The sequence below is a fragment of the Capricornis sumatraensis genome, chromosome 5, assembly GCF_032405125.1.
Source record: "Capricornis sumatraensis isolate serow.1 chromosome 5, serow.2, whole genome shotgun sequence".
NCBI lineage: Eukaryota > Metazoa > Chordata > Mammalia > Artiodactyla > Bovidae > Capricornis > Capricornis sumatraensis.
Window position 1 is genome coordinate 42,237,515 of NC_091073.1, and position 21,758 is coordinate 42,259,272.

Sequence of the window (21,758 nt, forward strand, 5' to 3'; positions counted from 1 at the left end):
TCTCAAGCCACATGGATTGGTGCTGACAAAATAGACACGAATCATGATACCATGCTACATTGAATAGAAAACGTGACATTTATTTATGGCAAATGTTTTTGACAACCCATTTAAATTTAACAACATGTTTTCATTGGTATATCTCACGACCCCTCTTACATCTATAAATGATGCAGGAAGAAATTCATTTGATCTCACCTAAATTGTTAACCATATTAATTTTATTAATGACTTGGAAAAAAAAAATCTGAGCTACTAAACGCTTCTTTAATTCCTTTCTCTGAGAGCCTGAATATATCACAAGTTGTATCTTGTATGTTGTAAAAGCTGCAATATGAGGCCTATTTAAATATTTCAAACCATGGACTTTCAAAAAGCTAACAGGAAAATAGAGGGGATGAATGTAGAGTTAACAAAAAATACTCTAACCGTATGAAAAGCTATTCACCATAACTCATACAGAAAAGCATATAAAATTATCTATGAGCTATTTTTGAGCAGTGAACTGGCAAAAGATAAAATATTTAGTGGTACAAAATAATGCTAAAGATGCTGGGAAGAGTAATATCTATCCACTGTACACAAAGATTCTGTAGGGCAAAGCTTTTATTGCAGCTTTTATTGTAATAATAAGAGACTATTAATAATTAAAACAATCATCAGTAGGACATTAAATATATAATACATTCATCCACTGGAATACTTTGCAGCTATTAAGAAGAGTAAGATAGATTTACATGTGATGATATGAAAACATCCCCAATGTTTCTCATAAAATGAAAAATTCAAAATGAAGAATTATAAGTACAGTAACCTCTTGACAGAGGAGCCTGGTGGGCTATATAGTCCATAGGATCACAACGAGTCAGACACGACTGAAGCAACTTGGCATGCACACACGTGCACACATACTCTTAAATAACTATCAAATATTTCTGAAAGAATATGTATTAACACAGTGGTTTTCCCAAGGGAAGGCACTGAAGCACTGTGATACAGAGGAGAATTTTTTCATTTTTATTTTTTCATGCTGTTAAAAGATTAAGCCAGGTGTGCATAATATCTTATTTTCTTCATAAGCAATTTATATTATTTAAAAGTATAAAATTAGTGTTTTGTGAAGTTTATTACCTATTTCATAGCACACATAAGCCTAGCATCCTTTTTGATTCATCTCTCTGATTCATGAAAAATGCTGCTGTTGCTGCTGCTAAGTCGCTTCAGTCCTGTCCGACTCATGCCAACCTGCCCTCATGCAAAAAGAGAGTGGAGGAGCGTTCCAGTGCGCAGGAGAGAGAGAGAGAGAGAGAGAGAGAGAGAGTGAGCATGGGAGAGAGAGGGAGCCCTTTGGCTCTTTTTACATGTTTTCTCCTCCCTGGGGCCTGCCTTGTGTAAGCTGGGCTAGCCAGGAGTGCTGTTGTTCCACCTGAAGTCCTCACTCCGGTCCTCGATCCTCGGACCTTCCTTTGACCTTCCTTTCTTCTATTTTCGTGGGCTTTTCCCTTTTTTTCGTCTTTTAGCCACGGTCATTTTGGACTCCTGTTTCCTATTCTAACTACCTAACAATTTTATCAAATTCTTTTGAAGTACACAAACATTAAAAATATAGAAGACTTTCTAGTGGCATTTAACTCTTCATTTCTGTTTTTGAGAGAGAAAATTACTAGGACACTATCAAACATAAAACATTGTGAACATGATATTACCATATGCTAACCTTTATATCACTAAAGTTATTTTTATTATTTAATATAAAACTTATATAATATAAAGCTTATATTACCTTTGTTTTAGTTTAAGAAGTCACTGAATTTGAGAATTATGTAACTCCAGCATTCTGAAACCTACACATTTATTTTAGAGGCCATTTTCTTTTCCTGCTTTTACTTTCAAAATTTACTACTTATCTAGCTTAGCAAAGACATTTCTTTTTTTCCCTCCCTTTTGTTCTTTTTAAATTGCTTCTTCATGAATCATTCAAATTCATTCTCTACATGAAAACAGCAGAAAATTTGTTTTGAACAGAATGGCTCAACCTTACCAACAAAATGTGTATTTAGTCCTTACTAAATTTCAAGAAAATTTTACCAACCTCAATTCAAACCATTTCCTGCTCAGTCAGCTTCCTTGTTGAACAATTTTCTTAGTTCTGTTAAGCATTCAGTCAGATCCTTTTCAGCTAATATAATTCAAACCTGGGATAGGAGGAAAAAAATCTTTTACAATTTAATGGCTGTTGAATTTTCTCTTTGACTAAATTGATGATTCCTCCATCTGTGCCACCTGATAGACTCTTTCTTTACTTTCTGTAAGTTCATATTTGAAGATATAGGTCCCCTTCCTCTATCAGTGAACCTCAGTCACACCCATCACAAAATATTAAAAGGCCCTAATAACTGATGAACTGCAAAGGGAATGTTTAAGGAACTTAAAAAGGCTCTTTAAACATCTTCCTTAACCCCTGATAGAAATAAGCTATAATTTATTCAGCCGTGTGTATTTCCTTTTAATCTTCATAATAACCCTATGATGTAGGTACTATTATATCCCTATATTATAAATATGTAAACTGAGGGTCGAAGAAATAAGAAAAATTAAGGAAACTTCCCTGAATAGTACATGTGGCTGATATTTGGTGGCACCAAAATTCAGGAGCAGTCTGACTCCAAAGCTTGTTCTCTTGCTCATTGTATAATGCTCCTACTTCACAGTTGCCCATGTGCTATCTAAAATCCACTAAGTATATCAAAGAATACTGGCAACAGATGCTCTGTCAATAGGTAAACAAAAAGGTTCTTTCCCTTGTTATTGCATTTATATAACAGTTTAGTTCAGTTCATTTCAGTCACTCGGTCATGTCTGACTCTTTGTGAGCTCATGAATCGCAGCACACCAGGCCTCCCTGTCCATCACCACCTCCTGGAGTTTACCCAAACTCATGTCCATCGAGTCGGTGATGCCCTCCAGCCATCTCATCCTCTGTCGTCCACTTCTCCTCCTGCCCTCAATCCCTCCCAGCATCTGGGTCTTTTCCAGTGAGTCAACTGTTCCTATGAGGTGGCCAAAGTACTGGAGTTTCAGCTTCAGCATCAGTCCTTCCAGTAAACACCCAGGACTAATCTCCTCTAGGATGGACTGATTGGATATCCTTGCAGTCCAAGGGACTCTCAAGAGTCTTCTCCAATACCACAGTTCAAAAGCATCAATTCTTCGGCACTCAGCTTTCTTCACAGGCCAACTCTCACATCCATACATGCCCACTGGAGAAACCATAGCCTTAACTAGACGGACCTTTGTTGGCAAAGTAATGTCTCTGCTTTTTAATATGCTATCTAGGTTGGTCATGACTTTCTATCTAAGGAGTAAGCATCTTTTAATTTCATGGCTGCAAACACCATCGGCTGTGATTTTCTGCTTATTCTCGTCAGCAGCAAATAAAAAGGCTGCCAAATTTTAAATGACACACTTTTTTGTTAAAAGATTAATTTTCCAGGCAGCTTTTTATATGTCTCTGATTCTGGATTTCATCATCTGCGCACTCACGACAGAAAGAGATTGTTGAATAGATGAAACTTAAGCCAGAAGCAATAACTTTATATAGGCAGCTGATTTTGACCATAAATACCAAAATACTAAAAATTGGTGGATGTTTCCTGTCTTTTTAATTTAACATATCAAGATATTTTTTTAAATATTTTTAAAATTGTTTAGTCTAGCTCTATGTCCTCATCTCTACGCACATGAGGGATTCTTAGTCACAGTGGTTTGGGAATTGTGTTTGTTCTAATGGGGATGGTCTTTTATCTCTTTAGGAATGTCATGTTAGGGGAGATTTCTGGCTAACTTAAGCAGAGAGAAATTTATGGGAAGAGGTCTAAGGGAACAGACTCAAGATAGCCAGGAATTCAAGGAATCCTAGAAGGAAAGAAGCAGGACATTCTTATTGCTGTTGCCACCAGGCTCACTATAATGAATAGTCTCAAGCATTCATTCCATCTCTGTATCACCCGTTCAACATTCAGAGTCTTGGGAGAGAACATGTTGTTGTCAGACCTTAGTCTTGGGCCTACCTCCTGTTTAAACCAGCGTACGAAAATAAGGGGGATCTGACTTCTATAATGAGGACCAAGTACATGGAATCTTTCTATGTCAAGAATAGACAAACCAGAAAAATTTTCCCAAAGACATATAGGGTCACTGGACAAACAAATAACTGCACAAGCTGCCTGGAAAAAAGAGAAAATCTGTTATACTTTAGTACATCAGAGTTCAGTTCAGTTCAGTAGCTCAGCTGTGTCCGACTCTTTGCGACACCATCAGTCACAGCACGCCAGGCCTCCCTGTCCATCACCAACTCCCAGAGTTCACTCAGACTCACGTCCATCAAGTCAGTGATGCTATCCAGCCATCTCATCCTCTGTCCTCCCCTTCTCCTCCTGCCCCTAATCCCTCCCAGCATCAGGGTCTTTTCCAATGAGTCAGCTCTTCAATGAGGTGGCCAAAGTACTGGAGTTTCAGCTTTAGCATCATTCCTTCCAAAGAAATCCCAGGGCTGATCTCCTTCAGAATGGACTGGTTGGATCTCCTTGCAGTCCAAGGGACTCTCAAGAGTCTTCTCCAGTTGTCCCTAATACTCTAGTTTCTGGTGGTCATCTACTTCCATGGAGGCAGGCAATTACACTACATTCTTCCCAGTGAATAAAATTTGGCAGAAGTAAAATGCTTAGGGCATAGTGTTGAGCCTTCTGAGATCCTGTCACCACCCAGAGACCTTGCAAGGAAATTGGGTCAAACTGAAACTCCAGTACTTTGTCCATCTCATGAGAAGAGTTGACTCATTGGAAAAGACCCTGATGCTGGGAGGGATTGGGGGCAGGAGGAGAAGGGGATGACAGAGGATGAGATGGCTGGATGGCATCACTGACTCGATGCACATGAGTTCGGATGAACTCCGGGAGTTGGTGATGGACAGGGAGGCCTGGGGTGCTGCGATTCATGGGGTCGCAAAGAGTTGGACACGACTGAGTAACTGAACTGAACTGACTGAATCTCTGCTACTTCCCAAGTGTGGGAAATGCACTTCCTCTCTCTCACCATGATACCCACCTTAACCCACAAAAGGGGCTTCAGTTTCATCCCTTCCCTTTTAGATTAACTAATGCTGCAATTCTCAAACGTTTTTTCCCTTGACTCTCCTAAAGGTCATTGAGGATATAAAAAAAAATAACTTGTGTGGGTTCTATCCTATTGATACTTACCCTGTGTGTATGTTAGTAGGTCAGTTGTGTCCACATCTTTGTGACTCTGTGGACTGTGGCCTGCCAGGCTCCTCTGTTTGTGGAATTTTTCAGGCAGGAATTTTCCAGAAGGAAATGGTTGCCATTTCCTTCTCCAGGGGATCTTCCCAACCCAGGAATCGAACCCGGCTCTCCTGCATTGAAGAGAATCTGCATTAAAGAATCTCCGGCATACATTGAACAGTATTGTAAAATAAAAAATAAATAAATAATAAAAGAATCTCCGGCAGGTTCTTTACCATCTGAGCTACCAGTGAACTGAGAAAATTTTAGAGCATAACAATATGCAAGCACACATTCTAGTAGGTGTTAACATGATATCACCTGCCATGTAAGTAGTAATAAGAAAAATTGCTAAAACCTGCAGAACCATACAAGAACCTCAGGGACCCCAGAGGGTACCAGTGAGTTAGTCTTTGAAGCTTTTTGGAGACATGGAAGCTTTTTATGCAGATAGTGAGTTAAAGCTCTTATATAAAGTTGTCTTCATAAGATTCTGTTTTCTGACTACCTTCATGGAATAGAGAAAGACAAAAATAAAATGAAACAAATAACATTTCTTAACTGTTTAAGGCAGTGAACATAGAATACAATTTAGTGTCACAATATTGTGCATTAAACTTCCTCTCCTGATAAAATCTCTGGCAGTGAAAGAAAAAACAAGTTTTTGTTTTCAATTCATAGACTGATACTAGATGAGAAGCATTTTGCCTCTTTAGATATTGCTTCATTGCAAAATTTGAAATCGTTTAATTACTTATGAATTGTGAACCAAATGTGATAAAGAACATATTTTTACAGTGTTTTAAAGATATGAACTATTGTTGCCACTAAATCTTTAGGAAAATAAGGATGTTGCTTTGATTCTTATTTTAAGAATTGATATACACAGGCAGCTTTTCTGTATGATACTGTTGTTTACTTTGATATTTGAGAAGTATATGGTCACACAGATGGTGATTACTATAGGCAAAGAGGAAACTTGTGTCAAAGGCTATAAGATGGCTCACACGTATCTGGGAAAGAATACTTAGATATAGATAAAAACAACTTGTAGATTTTTAATTAAGCAGAATTCCCTAATAAATTGTGACCCAATTTTGATTCTGGTATTAGAATTAAAAGAGGTAGATAAGAGAATATATCCTTCTAAGACTTTTGTCAAAGGCTCAAATTGACTCAGAGATAATAGAAGATAATTACTCCTTTGGGGATTCTTTCCTGATCATTTTCTTTCTCATAAGAAGGCTGCAGATTAATTTTGCCATAGCATATACTCCCTAAACACAACAGGGAATTGCAACTTCTTGAAGTATTCATAGTCTGCTTTCCTCTAGGACACTTTTTGAAAAGCTGCTAATGGTGTACTTTCATGTCTATAGTCTCATTGTTTTGACTTATTAAAGGCTTTCTAAATTCTTTTGAGAAACCATTTGGAAGTTTTAAAAAAGACAATGGGGCCAGACTTTTATGTCTGAGGATTAACAATGAATGATTCATTAATCATGAAGTAGGGGTCAAGATAACTGCTATATTTTCCTGGGGGTAATGTGTGTATGTGTGTATATATATATATATAAAATATTAGCAAAACAGAATTAGACTTTTTGACAGTGTTTTTTAGTCTGTTTTTCTCCTGTGACATAAATGGACACATTGTTGTTCAGTCACTAAGTTGCTTCTATAAAGATATAAATAAAGATACAGATATATATGGATATATACATCCCCTCTAACCCTATTTTTATTTGCAGAACTTTTTGAGGTTCAGTTCTTTCTCTCCAGCTACCAGGTTTATATTCTCTAGATAGCTTCTATAGATACTTTCCCTGTGTGGTGTTGACTCGGTTTTAATCAACAAATAATTCTTAGTGGTTTGTTCTACACCAAGCACTGCTCTCAGCGGGAAAAGATGAAAGAAGAAATATGATGACTAAAGTAAGTCATTTTATCTTTCCCTGGAAGAATGTATTTCCTTCTTGGAAGACAAACATGCACAGAGAACAACAAAGATAGAAACTAAAATGAAATTGTTTTCTTCATGCGGTTGGTAGGAGCAGGCTTTTGGTAGTTTCCTCATTAGAGCCCACCAGCATAGAAAACAAGCATCATTTCCCCCTGGATGCTCATGGTAGATGACATGCTCCCCTAGACAAACCAAGATTAGTATTTTCTCATAGATAAACTAGACTACATGTGATTCACGGAGGAGTAGATTGGCAGTTCTCAAACTTCTTGGTCTTGGACACCTTTACACTTTAAAAATTATTTAATGACTTGGAGGACATTTTGCTTGTATATGTTGTACCTTTGATATTTACCATGTTAGAAATTACAACCTGTAATTTAAAAGCATGTTTGTGAATTATTTTAAAATCACATGATAAACTCATAATATGTTAAGTAAAATGACATATTTAGGTGAAAAAAAATGTTTAAGAATGATCATTTACCTGGACTGCAAGGAGATCCAACCAGTCCATCCTAAAGGAGATCAGTCCTGGGTGTTCATTGGAAGGACTGATGCTGAAGCTGAAACTCCAATACTTTGGCCACCTCATGCGAAGAGCTGACTCATTGAAAAAGACCCTAATGCTGGGAGGGATTGGGGGAAGGAGGAGAAGTGGACGACAGAGGATGAGATGGCTGGATGGCATCACCAACTCGATGGACATGGGTTTGGGTAGGCTCCGAGAGTTGGTGATGGACAGGGAGGCCTGGCGTGCTGCGATTCATGGGGTCGCAAAGAGTCGGACACGACTGAGCGACTGAACTGAACTGAAACCTCTTTGAAGCCAACTTCATAGAAGATAGTTGAGTGCTAATACCTGCTTCTGTATTCAGTATGTTGTAAAGTGTTGTATATTTGTAGAGTAATAAATAAAATTCAGCCTCAAACAGATACAAATTTAGAAAAGGAGAACCGTGAGGCCCTAAGAGTGCTGGGGGGCCACAAGGATTTTTTAAATCATATTTTGAGAACCCTATTCTAACTGTACCTCTTTCTCCCACTCAAGCATGTGGAAATGTAAGAAAATGAAGGCAGTAGTTTTAAAATAGGAATTTTAATTTCTTAAAATGCAAACTTTACAGTATTCCATGACATCTAACCTCTGATACCCTTCACGTCATGTGTCACTGGCTTGTCAAAATACTTATACTGACCTTGGCTGTTAAAGTGGGACTCTGTTTAAATCTTTGTTGTAGGTGGAGTTCTGCAGGCCTCATATGTCTTTTGCTTATTTATTTTTCTAAAGCCAATCACTCCTACCCTGCCAGAATAGGCAAGAGATAATTATAGAATTAAGGCTCAGTGCTAATATTTAAATATCATTCTTTCTCACTTTCAGGTTCTCCTGTTACTTAGATGATTAATTCCTCATAATCATGTGCTACTGGGAATAAGTGAAATTCCAGGTTAAGATTAATCCTTGTATGTAATCTACAATGGAGAGGATTCTTCATTCAGAATTTCTTATTCAGAAATAAGTTTTTCCACCCTCCATCCCTCCCATGAACTGTGTACCTTTTTTCTTCCTCCAGTCAGTAAGTACCCAGGGCCCTTTAAGCTACCCAAGCCCATAACTGCAGCAAAGTATCATACATGGGTCTGGCTTTGTTTAAAGCCAGGATTCCACGTTCTGAGTGTCTGGTTTCCCATAACCCCTTAAATCAACTATACAGAGTTCTATTTTTACCACCTAGAAGTGACATGCTAATACTTTCCATAAAACAATTGCTACTTTTATAGATTAGTTTACAGAAGGTCATTGAATAACGTTACTTGACCATTTCTCTCAGCATCATGTACTTTTTAACATTACTACCAAAACCAAAATCTTCATTACTGCTGAATAATCCTTTCAATTGTCTGCTATTCATTTTCTTTTAAAAATAAATTTATTTATTTTAATTGGAGGTTAATTACTTTACAATATTGTATTGGTTTTTCCATACATTAACATGAATCTGCCATGGATGTACACATGTTCCCCATCCTGAACCCCCCACCCACCTCTCTCCCTGTACCATCCCTCTGGGTCATCCCAGTGTACCAGCTCCAAGCATCCTGTATCCTGCATTGAACCTGGACTGGCGATTCGTTTCATATATGATATTATACATGTTTCAATGCCATTCTCCCAAATCATCCCACCCTCTCCCTTTCCCACAGAGTCCAAAAGACTGTTATATACATCTGTGTCTCTTTTGCTGTCTCTCATACAGAGTTATCATTCAGTTCGGTTCAGTCGCTCAGTCGTGTCCAACTCTTTGCGACCCCATGAATTCCAGCACGCCAGGCCTCCCTGTCCATCACCAACTCCTGGAGTTCACTCGAACTGACGTCCATCAAGTCAGTGATGCCATCCAGCCATCTCATCCTCTGTCCCCTTTTCCTCCTGCCCTCAATCCCTCCCAGCATCAGAGTCTTTTCCAATGAGCCAACTCTTCACAGGAGGTGGCCAAAGTACTGGAGCTTCAGCTTTAGCATCAGTTCTTCCAAAGAACACCCAGGGCTGATCTCCTTTAGAATGGACTGGTTAGATCTCCTTGCAGTCCAAGGGACTCTCAAGAGTCTTCTCCAATCATTATTGTTACCATCTTTCCAAATTCCATATATTATTCATTAAGTATACTGTATTGGTGTTTTTCTTTCTGGCTTACTTCACCCTGTATAATAGGCTCCAGTTCCATCCACCTCATTAGAACTCATTCAAATGTATTCTTTTTAATGGCTGAGTAATACTCCATTGTGTTTATGTACCACAGATTTCTTATCCATTCATCTGCTGATGGACATCTAGATTGCTTCCATGTCCTGGCTGTTATAAACAGTGCTGTGATGAACATGGGGGTACACATATCTCTTTCAATTCTGATTTCCTCCGTGTGTATGCAGGTTTCTTAAACATTCTCTTGAGTGTTTCTTCAAAACACCCTTCAGATTCCTAGCCTTACCTTCACCCTACAAGGTGAAAGTAAATCCACTAAAATCACAGCCATTAAATGGAACAACAACTATGTTTTTATCCATCTTGAAATCATTCTGTACCTTTAATCTCTATCACATCTTTTATCTCAAGAAAGTCTTCCTTTGATACTGCCATCTGTTTATGCTATCATCATATGTCTCTCCATTTGTTCATTCAACATGATTTGATGCATCAAGAAAATATTTTCAGCACTTTGAAGGATTCCTAGAGGGACATTTTTCAAAGGCATATGTTTATTTGTAGAAATTAAAGTGACAAGGTATCCTGTGAATTAAAAATATGCGGTGATTACTGCCATTGAATAGGGGAGGAAAGAAAGAAAGAAGATATCGTGGAATAGGCAGCCTTTTATAGGCTTGTGCTGGATGGATAGAACTTGGAAATACTGAGATGGGGCAAAGCAAGTATATTATTTTGCTATGGCATTCATAATAAAATAGTACAGACTGGGTAGCTGAAACAATGAATTTATTTTCTCACTGTTCTGTACAAGATCAAGGTGTCAAAGACTAGTTTGGTTTCTTCTGAGGCCTCTGTCCTTGGCTTCCAGATGACTGTCTTCTTATTGTGTTGAAATATGGTCTTTCCCCTGCCTGAGCACATTCCTGGTGTTTCTTCCTTTTTTTTTAAGGGTTACATTCATAGTTGATTAGGTCACCACCTTATTGGCCTTATTTTGACTAAATTACCACTTTACAAATCTTCAGTTCAGTTCAGTTCAGTTGCTCAGTCATGTCCAACTCTTTGCGGCCCCATGAATTGCATCATGCCAGGCCTACCTGTCCATAACCAACTCCCGGAGTTCACTCAAACTCGTGCATTGAGTCGGTGATGCCATCCAGCCATCTCATCCTCTGTCGTCCCCTCCTCCTCCTGCCCCCAATCCCCCCCAGCATCAGAGTCAACTGTTTTCCAATGAGTCAACTCTTCGCCTGAGGTGGCCATAGTATTGGAGTTTCAGCTTCAGCATCAGCTTCAGTCCTTCCAACGAACACCCAGGACTGATCTTCTTTAGGATGGACTGGTTGGATCTCCTTGCAGTCCAGGGGACTCTCAAGAGTCTTCTCCAATACCACAGTTCAAAAGCATCAATTCTTTGGTGCTCAGTTTTCTTCACAGGCGAACTCTCACCTCCACACATGACCACTGGAAAAACCATAGCCTTGACTAGATGGACCTTTGTTGACAAAGTTATATCTCTGCTTTTTAATATGCTATCTAGGTTGGTCATAACTTTGCTTCCAAGGAGTAAGCGTCTTTTAATTTCATGGCTGCAATCATCCTTTGCAGTGATTTTGGAGACCCAAATAATAAAGTCAGCCACTGTTTCCACTGTTTCCCCATCTATTTCCCATGAAGTGATGGGACCAGATGCCACGATCTTAGTTTTCTGAATGTTGAGCTTTAAGCCAACTTTTTTACTCTCCCCTTTCACTTTCATCAAGAGGCTTTTTAGTTCCCTATGGTTACATTCTGAGTTACTGCAGTAAATACTTCAACATGGATTTTGGAGGGACAAAATGTAGCCTATAATAGGAAGGTTAGGGTATTCCAGGTAAAAGGGGCAAAGTAAAAAGTTCAGTTCAGTTCAGTCACTCAGTCGTGTCCAACTCTTTGCTACCCCATGAATCGCAGCATGCCAGGCCTCTCTGTCCATCACCAACTCCCAGAGTCTACCCAAACCCATGTCCATCGAGATGGTGATGCCATCTGGCCATTTCATCTGCCATCCCCTTCTCCTCCTGCCCCCAATCCTTCCCATCATTAGGGTCTTTTTCAATGAGTCAACTCTTTGCATGAGGTGGCCAAAGTATTGGAGATTCAGCTTCAATATCAGTCCTTCCAATGGACACCTGGGACTAGGAAAGAAAATGGAAAAAATCAACAAGGATTGGATATGTTCCTCATTTATATATTAAAAAAAATTTTTGTATTGCTTTGTGACCTGTGCATTCTAGTATTTTCTAATATTGATAATGATAAGTATGAATATGAATGAGCTGGAAGGGTTGTCAGTGTCAATAAAATGTTAAATTGTTTTAAAATTATTATGATAAACATTTTAAAATGATCTTATTCATATTGGCAAAATTAACATAAAAATTAAAAATAGTTAAATATTTTTATTGGGTTTTTTATGTTAGTCTTTCTTACCCTATTTTGAGTTTTCATCTCTTCAGTCTCCTTCAGACGATGTTTATGATGAATGCATCATAAGCAATTAAGAGGCAAAGATGCAATGAAATATAATATTTGATTGTAATTCAGTTTCCTGTCAAGAGTACAGACTATATATTAATCATAATACTAACCATGTCATCTTTCATTAAAATTTAATATTAATATTTTTAAAACTTATTAATATAAAATAATATTTTACATTTTAAGAAAATATGTGATAAATATTCATTTAGCTAGGAATTTTATGAGATTATACATACAAATTCTCATATGTTCATATTTCATATGTTTATATGTACATATATGTAAGTATAATACACCTTAAAATCATAAATGAACTTACATACTTGGTTGACTATTTTAAATGAATATTAACTTTAATATTTAGATTTATTAAATAATAATGAATAGATCTGTATTATAGTTGTTTAAAAATTTACTATAAAATATGTGTTCTCCTTAAGATAAAGGATTTGAAGTAGCACAAACCACACTGTCTTTCCCATATTCCTTTAACTTGATGTAGGAAATCTTTTATAAGAGATGAAAAAGCAACTTATTGAACTAATAATATTTTATTGATGTTTTGCTAACTGTGGTACAAATATACTTAAGCACCTAGTCAAGCCACTCTAAAGTCTACTAAACAGCTTTTAGGTTCAAGCACCTGTTAGTCTCATGACTAGCCAGGGACTCTTTGGAAACATTAATTTGGAAGCAAATTAGATTTATCATCCTGTATTTGTAAAGTCAGTATTGTAAAAATATTAATAGAGCTTTCATATTAGCAGAACTACCATAAAATATACACAGTTGACCTTGAACAATACAGGATTTAGCAGTGTTGACCCTCTGCATAATTGAAAATCCATGTATAATTTACAATCAGTCCTTTCAATCTGCAGAGTCAATCAACCACAGATCATGTAGTACTGTAAGCATATGTCTATTGACTAAAAAAAAAAAAAATTGTTTATAGTGGACCCACTTTGTTCAAACCTGTGTTTTTCTTGGGTTTTGTATATATGCTATCAATGAATTATAAATTCATTATTTATGTTTTAAAACATATACTTTTTTTTCTTGCATCCTTTCCTTATTGTAAGCCCTAGTGGCTGTATTCAAGTATTCATCTTTTAAACAATAAGATTCATTAGAGACCATATTATAATAGATTTAACATGTTTCAATTCATGTCAGATCTTTCAGTTATTCACAAGGAAAATTGGTAAAAGAAAATGCATTTGGATAATGAAATAAGGATAATTAAATTTGGATAATGAAATGAGATGCCATTCTTCTTCCTGGCATCACCCCCATACCCTCACCTTGCCCTAGAATCTCTTTCCATTAAGCTTGTATGCTATTGCCTTTACTTGGTAAGGAGATCATGATGGCTGAGTAGGAGGTGATACCTATGATTCAGGGCATGACTTGGACTTGCCTCATTCTTCCAGTTTAAAAGAAAATTAAATTTTTATTTTAGGATTTTTGACTTCTTAGGTAATAAGCTTCAAAAACATCATTCCTTTGGAAAGGAATTCAGAGGAAGATTAAATCAAACCTTACTTAAATCAAAATTACTATTTCAGGCTAGTACTTAGAGGATTAAAAATTTAAAAAAAAATTATTTGAGCAGCTTCCTGATGTGAACATGTCTTATTTCCTACTCCTATATCTTTTCTACTACAGTTTCACTATGTATATGGAGCCATGGCAACTATGCAACAATTGCTGCCCAGCATGGTCTTCTTTTCCTATTTTTTGATAACAAAATATATTTTGGAAATAGTGGAGAATCATTTCCTGTAATTTGAGCATCACAGTAGAGGAGCAGTTGCCCGGCCAATTAGAATGCCTGATTTTGGTTGTCACAGTTAATAGTTCAGAGATTGGTAAATAATACGGATCAGAAAAAATACATAGAACAGTGAACTGAAATTGAGTACTAAAGTGGACTATTTAAACATTAACAATGAGACTATGGGATGAAGACTGTTTTGTTCAGTTTTTTAAGTGTTTTTTAAATTTACCTTTGTAACTGGTAATTTGGCCACCTCATGCAAAGAGTTGACTCTTTGGAAAAGACCCTAATGCTGGGAAGGATTGGGAGCAGGAGGAGAAGGGGATGACCAAGGATGAGATGGCTGGATGGCATCACTGACTAGATGGACGTGAGTCTGAGTGAACTCCGGGAGTTGGTGATGGACAGGGAGGCTGGCGTGCTGTGGTTCATGGGGTCGCAAAGAGTCGGACACGACTGAGTGACTGAACTGAACTGAACTGAGCTGAACGGGTAATAAACAGGCATACTTCACAGGTGAAATGGTTCTTATGGACTGCATATTGGTTGAAGGGTGGAAATAAATAAATCCCATGTTGGGGGTTGAGGGGAAGCATTAGAAAGGGAGATATTAAGGAAATAGATACCTTGGAAAATATCCTAAGTGTTTTGTATGCTACAGGCCCTCGTGCCTTGTGCTCATGCTCAGTCACGTCTAAGTTCTTGTGACCCCATGAAATATGTTATAGGGTTTTACTGTAAATACTTTAAAGTTGAAGATAGACAGCAGATGCCTAGTAACCAGAGATAAGAAGGATAGAAGATAGACCTCCTAGTAATAGAACAACCAACAAGTTTAAGGCAGAATAGACTGTTCTATTGATGATAAAGTACTAATAGAAAGCATCTGTATCTTCATAGTGAGTGAGCTGATAAAAACCCATGCAATTAGAAATGGGCATCAAGGAGTGAAGAGAGCATTTTTGAAATTTTATATATACATACCAGCACTTAAATTATTACTGTTAAATATAGCTTTTTGTTAATTGAGCTTCTCACTTTATCTCGCATGTCAAGAATATTTGCAAGATGATATAATAGAGTTAAGGACCATTAGATTGAGCTCTTAGAAGAAGATATTAATGACATTTGGACTGTGATGGTTAATTCTAGTAGGATTGAAATTAGCCTGAGATCTTCTACTGAATAAGAACCCATCAGGCACTGATGTATAGTCAAAACATAAATCATACTGGTTAATAGTTTTGCTCTATATCATGAGTCTTGGAAACTTGGTGAAAGTTTATGTTGTTACTGAAAGGGCTTTGTGGGTCCAGCTGCTCACCACTCAAAAGCCAGTAAACAGGCCAGGTTTGTGGAAAGGACAATTTGCTTTAGTTCAGATGCTGGCAGCTGTGGGTGCGTGGGTGGTGGAATCTGTCCAAAGGCTGATTCCCCATCCTCAACCTCAACAAGCAAGGGGTGAGAGCTTTTATAGACAGAGTTGAGCGGGGGGATGGTGTCCATCCAGAAACAGCATAGCCATCTCTAACAGTCATCTTCAAATTGATCATCAGTGGTCTGATCAGCATCATCTTGATTGTTTTAGGTACAGTTAATCTTCAGTTCCAGAGACCATTTGTTCACATTTCTGTGCGGGCAATTCTCAGAATTGTGGCAGCTCATGTGCTGGGTACAGTCTGGTCGTCCTGTAGTTAGCTTTTCCACCTGATGTTTTGGTATCTGTAAGACAGCTCACAGGATATGGCTCAGAATATTATCTATAGCCTTTGAGAAAGAATTAAAGGTCCTTGACTATGCTTAATGGCTACCTTATTTCATCTCATTTGAATATTTTCCTTTGTTTCAGCATTTCTCGCTTCCCTGATTAAACTTATCCTTTGGCTAAACTTTTCCAAGGGCAAAAGGCAGGCAAGAGGACATGGCAGGGGGGCAAGGACCATTGGGTCCTGTTCCATTTCAGTATCAGCTTTTGGGTATTATCACTGGTATCAGTGAGAATGGTGATTTGCAACTTTTCTCAGAAACCTGGAAGACTCTGTCATCAAGACTGGTTGTATAATAAGAATATGCCTATGGGATATAAGACAAGCTAACTGAGACTCCATTTGAGCTTCCTGGTTTTCAGGTGTTTGGTATACATACCAGTGATTTCTGATGTACCAGTGAAAGTGTATCCAGAGTGATTTTTATGAAGGAAGATAGTTGGAGCTTACATTTCTAAATTGTAGCTTGGCCTCTCTAGATTCATTGCTGTAAGGCAGCCATTAATTACAATGCATATCCTTATTTTAATTGTGTTACTGAATTATACCATTTTCTTGTGATAAACTGTAGACTTGTAAACATCACATCAGATCTTCTTTACTGGTTGAGTACAGTCTTGTTAGCATGGCTAATTTCAAAAGTTGTGATCATGTTGGTTAGTTTTCTGTGATTGTGGTTTTCATCTGGAGACCTTGGGACTGAAGTTCTTACTTCTTCTCTCTGTCCTCTGATGGATGAGAAGAGGCTTGTACAAGCTTCCTGCACAGGAAGGAGAGACTGGCTGTGGGGACTGTTAACTAAAAACATAATTAAACCATAATTATTTAGAAATAAAAATGATTATGTAAAGGGACTGAAATGAGCTATTGATACTAAAGATTTTAGAATCAATTACTTATAATAAAACTTTCCATTAGAACGTGGACATGGTAAACATGAGCAACAGGAACTATCAAAATGGATTAAGAAAAACTTCAAACTGATAGCAACTTGGCTAAAAAATCTGATTCCAGTCTATGGTTATTTCTTTCAGCACAATTCAAAGCAGATGTAAGCTTAAATCTTTTAGCTGATTTTTGTCCTTTCAGGCAGGTGGAACTCCAACCAAAAAATCTTGATAAGCTGCATTTTATAAATTAACTATGCCTACGAGACTACTGGGATGGATTAAGGCAAGGGGACATCATTTATATCCAAAGAAGAGCAATTATCCTATTTCTCTCTTGTCATGTAGATGAACATGGATTCTGTCTTCCTATGAGAAGGCTTGAGAAGGAGAGCAAAGAAGTAAAGTATCCATATATTGTGACAAAGTAGAACCTCAAGCAAAATTTATATCATCCAGATTATCCTTCAGGATTTTGAAAAATAAGGACTCTCAGTGAAACTCTCAGGCATTACTGTTCAGATGAATTGCTTTGTTTTGCTTTGTTTTCCCCCACCCCCCCCCCCCGCCCCCAAGTGAAAGCAAAAAGATATTGGCTAGCTTCATCAACTGGAATACTAAAGAATGCACTGCTAAATCAATTACAATAAAGAATTTTTTCCTGTGGGAGTGAATGGTAGTAACCTATGAGGTTTCGAGATGACAGAATGTCTAGGGATAATACTGCTGTTTATTGTTCAGAGTTCCTGGTGAGACCTCTATACTCTGTTTTCTCACCAATAAAATGGGTGAGGTTAGTATGAAGAATATGGTGCATTGAGCCCTGTAATCTTCTATTATGGGCTTTATGCCTTGATGGGTTTATTTCCTCATAGGATTTTGACTAATTGCAGAAATATGTTTTGAGGGATCTGTGTGAAATTTAATGGGAGGTGTGCTGTGAATTTTGCCCATAAGCAATGTGGTGCCTGATTCAATAGAGACAAAATGATCACTGTTTTCAGAATCTGTTAATACTATCAGAGACCAAATAAACATTATATAATATGTCAAAGGGTCATTTAATTCACCTGGTGAGTTACTTTGATGATTACTATCAATTTCTAGAATTATTTCCCCCTTTTGGGAGAAAGAAATTCTGTCATAGTTCTTCTCTAAAAATTCTCAGCCTAATAAATAGGTAGGGGCAGAAAAAAGGAGAAAAGAGTTAGGGAGCTCCCAAAGGGTCTAAACAAAAGGGAATATGTTCAGAGACAGGAATCTCTTGAAACTCATTAGAGATTCCCATTATTTGAACTGTTTTAGTACTCTAATACAGGGTAGGGGTGGGGTGTTTTCATAGTGGGGTTGAGAACCAAGAATGTGGCACCAATGTCAGTTAGGACTGGAAGAGAGTCACCCCCAAGCTGGAAAAATTTTTCTCCAAGATGATTAAAAGGGAAAATTGGGAAAAGCCCTGCAGTTACTCAGAGCTCATCTTTAAGAATTGGGAAAATGTTGGAAAGAGATGGCTGAAGGTGCTGAAAGCATTTAAATTTGTAACAATCTCATTTCCAACATCCTGGATATTTTTAATAACAGCAGTAAGTAGGTGGTTTTGGTTTTATTCAGGGGTTTTCATTTGCTGAAGCTGAAAGCTAAAAAATTTGTCTGCCTTTCTTAAAGGTCACATCTAGAGTATGGAGAACTGATTTGCCAGGTTAACTAAATTTGGAGTGAACTGTTCCCCATTCCATTCTGATCTTTTCTTTTCTTTTCTTTTTTTTCCTAGATGGGAAAGTTCCTGGTTCAGTTTCTTTTTAAACATGGGGTTAAAAACTGCCTAGGTTGACTCAACATCTGAAGCAAGACCAGAATTTTCTTTAAAAACAATCTGAGATTGATACTCCTGAACAGGTTTGTCAGATTTTTGTGTGCAAGTCTGAATTTTGTTTCAATAACAGGCTTTAGAAAATCTCTAAGAATTTCTGGATAAAGTCTCATAGTGATTGCCTGTACCTGATCTTAAAAAAAAAAGTTGGACTGATTTCCTGGTTATAATTCTGGAGATCTTTCAGGACTTTCCCAATTAACGGTTTTTATCCATTGCTGGTTCTGACCTTGACCAACAAGTATAGGAACTAGGTTATTAAGTTTGAATGTCTATATCAAATTCCTCAGTCAATCTGTGGGCATCTTCAGTTACTTTGGAAATGTCTTTGACCATTGCTAACAGTTGAGTTTTAGTTCAGGGAGTATAAGAAATTAAGCTTATAGGTTCTCAGAAGAATTAAAAAGACATAGATTCTGACAAGCTCAAAAGAAAGGGGAGTGGGAAGAATTTCAGAGAAAAGGAAAAGTTTGGCGAGAGAATTAGTATGGGTGACCTGTGAGCATAGAGGAGGAGGCATGGGTAGCACAGAAGGGAAGGAGGAAGATGGCTCAGGAGATGGCATTGGGTCACACGGAGCTGAGGGAGAGACAGGATGGCACTTGAGACAGAGCCTGAGATAAGAAGCCAAGGAAGAACCTGAGGCTCTGGGGGCATTTTACATTTCTTTAATCATTTGTTTGTCTTAGCCTTAAAATCTTATTTTGCAGAGAGGCAATCTTACACCTCTGATAATGTTGGAAAGCCTCAAAATACCAGTCAAAACAAGCTTCCACTCAGTTGTAGAAATTTTTGAGCTGTTGTAGTCTAATTTGACTTTAAGAGAAGGATTTCAAAAGTTTACCCATAATGGCCATTGATTGTCAAAGCTGCCTTTGGCCACGTGGTTGTGCTTCCACTTAGAAATGCACACAGTTGGGCTTCTCTGTGGGCTCATTGGTAAAGAATCAGTCTGCCAATGCAGGAGACGTGGGTTCCATCCCTGATCTGGAAGATCCCGCATGACATGAAGGAACCAAGCCTGTGCAGCTACTGAGCCTGTGCTCCAGAGCCCAGAAGTCACAGCTGCTGAGGCCCTCTTGCCCAAGAACCTGTGCTCCACAACGTGAGAAGCCATCTCAGTGAGAAGCCCATGCACCCCATCTAGACAGTAGGCCCCACTTCCTGCAGCTTGAGGAAAGCCCACACAGCAATGAGGACCCAGCACAGCCAAAAATTAATAATAATAATATATTTGAAAAAAGTGCACATAAGGAAGGGCTCAAATGTTTAAACATAAAATCAGCCAGAATCCCTCTGGTGATCAAATAGGATCACCATTAAGATAGCTAGGATCCCATTTCCTAGAGTAAAAAACAATTTTTCCTCTAAAGAACAATTTTCAAACAGCTTAAACAACCTACAGCACAAATGGCGTGATTCAAACAGCTTGCAAGGCTGTATAGCAGCCAGTTGAAAGGAAACAGCTTCATCCCAGAAAATCTGGGTCAAAGGGTTTTGTAGCCAGTTTCTAGAGATCGGCCTTTTGCAAACGAGTAGGCCAATGGCTAGATCAGCACACTTTCATTTGAAGCAGCACTTCCCCAAAGAAATTGGGTCTAGGCATTTTCAGCCAGCTTCCGTTGAAATAATCTGATCTCAAGATCAGACCAAAGTACCAAATAAGTGTTCATCTACAGTACTTAACTAGAAATGAAACTTTTAAATAGATCTCAAATAAAATCTGAAGTGAAGTGAAGTGAAAGTTGCTCAGTTGTGTCTGACTCTTTGTGACCCCATGGACTATAGAGTCCGTGGAATTCTGTAGGCTAGAATACTGGAGTGCATAGCCTTTCCCTTCTCCAGGGGATCTTCCCAACTCAGGGATCAAACCCAGGTCTCCCACGTTGCAAGTGGATTCTTTACCAACTGAGCCACAAGGGACGATAAAACCTGGAGAGCTTCCAACATAAACAGGGCATAAACTCAGATCCAGGGGACAGACTTACTTTCAGTCTCTAGGGTCAGCAAGGAAAGCAGTGAGTGACAATAGACTGAATTTGTGAGTTCTGCACACGTTCACTCACCAGCCTTGGAGCTGTAGGGAGTCTCTTCTGGTTCCATTATCGGCCACCAAACTGTTGACCTGAAGTAAATAGACTGGCACATATTTCTTCAGCAAAGATGGACATATTTGGGATCAGCAGAGAATAGCAATCATGGTCTGCTACTTGGGCAAGCCACATGCAAGTCACTGCACAGCATGGGAAAAATACTTCTATAAAAGGGAGAAGGAAATTGGAAGGGCTATAGTGGATAAAGAGTCTATGGATTTTCATTGGCTGAGTATTTTCCAGAAAAAGTAGGTATGAGAGCTCCCCTCTTCGGTCTCTCAATTCCATTTAATTGGGGTTTCTGTTTGTGAACTTTTTTTTTTACAATATATTGCAAATGCTTCCAGACAGATTAGCCACAATAATTCCTGGGTTCTTGGCTCTCCCCTAACCCTTTAGTCTTTTACTATTTTCAGTTCTGTATGCAATTTCTCACCTAGAGATAACGTGTCAGCTTAACTCTAGCCCTTCTCTGCTCTTGCATCATTTCTGTGTGCTGCTTTACTTATCTCAAGGATGTTCCACTCCAAGTTCATTTAATGTCTTCCAATTCTATCATTTTTGAGCACACGTTATGTTTTGAAAGCTCTGTATCTGCATGAAGTCCTTAACTACTCACTGGTAGGAACCACCATTTTCAGAAAGCAAAAATACTGCAAGACTTCTTTCTCTGAAAACAGACTAGATAAACTCCTGGTATAAAACATCTAAGTATGCTGGATAAATATCAAAAGGATAATTTTAAAAGTATGACTGAGAGAGAAGAAGAGTACAGAATATAATGAAAAGTGAGCAATGGCGAAGTGCTAAGCCAGGAAATTAAGAAAGTGAAGAATACACATTGTCTTCTTTGAGAGAATGTGAGT